The following is a 4276-nucleotide window of genomic DNA, read 5'->3' as shown; positions in this document are numbered from 1 at the left end:
TACATCATTTTGTATCTTGTCCTTCCATTAAAGTATTTTTAATTACCTTATTGGAGATTCTACAAGGACTGTAAAATATATAAAGAATAAGGGAATTAGCACTTCCTAAGTGCTACATACCTGCATACACACATCAGTATTTTAAGAACAAGTTTGTGGGAAATATTGTGAGGCCTCAGGACAATCCCTTACAAGGAACCTATGACCTTCTGATGATAATTTGTAAAGATTTATCCTTTTAGTGTGGTGTTATATTAACAAAAAATAAGTATTGCCTATTCTTCCTAAGCAAGATCTCTAAGACACTTCCAGGGATCAGACTACAACAAGAGGGGAGAACATGTACAACCAGCAAAGCTCCTCTTCAAAAAACCCTTTGTTTAGAAATCATGCTTGCTTGCTTTAATTTCCAGAAAAATTAGAAGAAATTTTTATTTCTCAACATACCAAATTAAGCAAAATAATTTTGAGGTTGGTTATTACCATGGCCCCATAATTTCTGGTCTGTGGAAGCCACTCAATCATCTGCATAGATTTAACTACATGCTACAAGCCTCAGTAAAAGTGCTTTGGTTATCTGCCCGTAAATGAATCATCCAGCTCCTGGGCTCAGAACTAGTCATCCATTGAAGTCCCATCTTCAGCTTCAAAAAGAACACTTCAAACAATGTTGGCAATGGCTAGATACAGCTTGACACTGTCATAAAGAAAAATCAGTCTGCTTAAAGTAAAAGTTTATTGAGTAATAGAAGGATTCAAGAACTGAGGCAGTACAAAGCAACCCACTAATCAGAGGCTGCACAGGGTCTACATATTGAAATATCAAGAAGTAACAGTAAAAAAATATTCTGATTGGCCAGCTAAAGTAAGTTATTCTGATTGGCTTTTTCAGTAAATCATTAAGGATATATGCCTAGGCCAGTTCCCTGTTCAAGGACATGTCCAAGCAAGTTCCTTGTGTAAGCACCTTTCTGTATACTAGTCAATCTACAATTTATACTGAACTAAAGTGAGTCCCAGGAGCTCTGGTAGCTTAGTGCCTAAGGCACTTGACTGCTAACCAGAAGCTGGCGGTTCAAACCCACCAGCCACTCCTCGGAAGGAAGATGGGGCAATCTACTTCCAGAGTGATACTGCCTCAGAAACACAAGGAGGGGTCACTATGAGTTGAGTCCGACTCAACGGCACACAACAACAACAATAATATGAGTCCCTGCCCAGTATGTGATCAAGCCAAATCAGTTCGCACATACCAAGTACTTGAGAGGAAAGATAATATACTACCATGAGAATAGTAGGAGATAGAAACTGTGCCCAAATATGACTCCCTCAGTGGGGGTTGTGGTACAGTTTTTATTCTGAGGGGTCATCTGGGTCACTTTTGGTGTGCTGGTGGCATACAATCATATGCTTGTTCTAAGAAGGCAGAAGGATTTTCCTTCAGGCCCTGGTGTACTTTCTGAACTTTCCAAAAGTTAATCTGTTTTTGGGCCCCTTTCTAAAGTTCTGCAATAAGGCACTTCTTCATATGTTCTAGACTAGTTCAGTCTCCAGGGTGATTTGGGTCCTATCCTGGATCTGTTCCCTGACACAACTTGACATCCAGGGTCCCTGATTGGATTCTGTGGGTGAAGGTTATGAAGCCTATCAGCCTCCTGTTTAGCATTTTCTAATACTATCTGTCTCTTTTCAGGGGTGAGCAGGGTAGTTAACAACATATTAATAGTGTGCCAATTGGGATGATGCACTGTGAAGATGGAAATGATCAAAGTCTCCATTTGCTTCAGATCCTCCCTGGAACTGGGCATTTTATTTTTCCAATTTAATAAGTTGGCTGTGGTGAATGGAACAAGGGTCCAAGAAAACCTCAATGATTCCCTTGATTGAAAGCCAGCTGGAACCTTTCCTAATGGGTATTGCCCTGGTGGGACTGTGTTTGACCCCTGACCAAATTGTACACCACTCCAGGTATGTGCTGAGGAGACAGCTTCCTGAGTGGCACCCAAGGTGCTAATGGGTAAAGGGGGTATAACACAACAGGAGGTTCTAAATTAAGAGCTTTCCTAGGGTTAGACCATGGTGTCACCAGTTGGTCGCCTTTCAACTCCAAGGAGTATGGAGGCATATAGCGGGGGAAGGGGATCAAGACAAGGGTCTTCTGAGTCCTGGAGGACCCCCTAAAGCCAACTTTCCCTTTAGATTGTACAACCATCAATTTGTACTGTTTCTGTACATTCTTATTCTGGAATAGACATAAAATCTGCACATAGGTATCTTATCTCATTTCTCTTCCCTCTTGAAAACTAAATCTAACCGCAGAAAGCTAAAATTCCCATTCTCTGGCCATTTTTCCCCAGACCCAACCTGGTGCCATGCAGTGTCAGTATTGAAAAAAAAAAAAAAAATCATCTTTTTTTTCATAGGTTCATAGCTGAAATGAGCCCAATTTTTCATGACATGGCCATGGACGCTGCAGTCTATTTACCCATTTTCATTCATATACCATGTTCACTCTCATTTAAAACTCTCTTCACACTGGCACCTCCCACCAACACCCCCCCCCACACACACACACACAACAAAATAAAATAAAAACAAGCCAGAACTAGACAAGGTATACACTCACAGAGATATCACTCAACATCCTAGAAAGTGCATACAAAAATAGCATAAAATCTTTAAGAAACACCAGGGCTATGGAGTTGATCTTGGCTAAACCTCAATCTCTCAGTCAGTTTCTTTTATGTATTCTGAAGAATTTAGCTTTCACTCACTGAGGAAACATCTTCAAACCCAGAACAGTTCTCTTCTGTCAAGAAATGAAAATGTCCTGAGTTGAGGGCACTACACCAGAAGGCTTCTCACCTCCTTATGTACCTCCGAACAGAGCAGTGTGTGGGTGCACACTGAGATCCGTCTGAGGGCCTCCTCCACTGTCTGAGGGCTCTTGTGCTCTGGGCAGAGGGTCAAAGGTATTGTAACACCACCAGAGTTGCCATTTGATACCAGACTAAAGTGAGCCCTTGCCTGGTGCACAATCAAGCTGAATCAGTTCATACACACTGAGTACTTGAGAGGAGAGAAAGATAATTTATTACCATGCACATGGTAGGAGACAGGGGCTGTACCCACATCTGAATTCCTGTGCAGAGTTAGGGTACAATTCTTACAGGGTTCAAGAAAGGGGAGCTATGCATATTCATAGAAATTCCAGAAATTTGGGTGTGAATTGGCTGGGGACTGCCTAAAGTTTTGTTTACCTTGGTTTAAAAGGACAGTCAGGTTTTAATGCAGTGTTTTTGCATGTTGCATGAGTTATATAAACTTCTGTCATCAGGTAAACAGGGTTTATTTTATTTTATTTTTTATTATTACTTTGTGTGTGTGTGTGTGCTTTAGGTGCAGATTTACAGAGCAGAATTTGTTTTACATTCAACATTTCATGTACATTTGGTTTCAAAAAATATGGAATTCTTCACACATTTGCATGTCATCCTTGTGCAGGGGCCATGCTAATCTTCTTTGAATTGTTCCAATTTTAGTATATGTGCTGCTGAAGCGAGCACAGGTGAACCAAATATTAGACAGAGGGAGAGATGTTAGTTCTGAACAACTTGGTTCCAGTTCTCCCAATATGCATGTCCATGGGCCAAAACTGATCTGAGCTGATTTTAACTGATTCCAAGTTGGTCTCAGCTGGGTTTCTGAAAAACAATTTTAAGGAGATGAGTTATCAGGTTTGCTTATCTGTTTCCAGCCAGTGTGGGGGATGGTTACAGAAAGGGTGGAAAAGTGGTTTAATTTCTGCTTCACTCTCAACCATGTTCTTCCTGAGGACAAGCTGTACTTCCCCTATTTACTCATCAATTGTCTTGGGTCACCTTCTTAGAAACAGAAGCAGAGCCTAGGAAAAAAATGTAGTCAGAGTCAGAGCTTGTGTAAGTCATTTTAGTCATGTCAAGCACCCTAGATTTTGGAGTGACCTTAAACAACACAAAATTGGATTTAAAAAGAAGGAGAAGAAGAAGAATGAAGAAAATAATCATGTCTTATGATTTTTGTCTCATTATAGTAATAAAAAAAATCAATGAATGGTTTGGTCCAAAGAAAGGGTCAGCACCAAGCTTGGTGTATGCTAAGAAAGAGAGACAGATATGATAATTATAAAAATAACTAAGATTATTGAATGCTCACTGTATACTAGCATTTTACATAGTTATCTCTCCAACCCTACAAGCTTGTAACATTATAAACACATTTTATAGATAAGGAAACT

At 40.1% G+C, this 4276-nt stretch overlaps 1 non-coding gene across 1 annotated transcript; it reads right to left on the bottom strand.

Annotated features, from left to right (window-relative positions):
- Positions 1-3459: 3459 nt before the first annotated feature.
- Positions 3460-3566, bottom strand: LOC122150532. Its single transcript, XR_006163714.1, has one exon. It is a non-coding gene; the product is annotated as a U6 spliceosomal RNA (small nuclear RNA).
- Between the last annotated feature and the right edge of the window lie 710 nt (positions 3567-4276).

The sequence above is a fragment of the Orycteropus afer genome, unplaced genomic scaffold (genome assembly GCF_000298275.1).
Source record: "Orycteropus afer afer isolate SDZICR_OR568_19922 unplaced genomic scaffold, OryAfe1.0 scaffold00162, whole genome shotgun sequence".
NCBI classification, from domain to species: domain Eukaryota; kingdom Metazoa; phylum Chordata; class Mammalia; order Tubulidentata; family Orycteropodidae; genus Orycteropus; species Orycteropus afer.
This window is presented reverse-complemented; position numbering and strand designations above follow the sequence as displayed.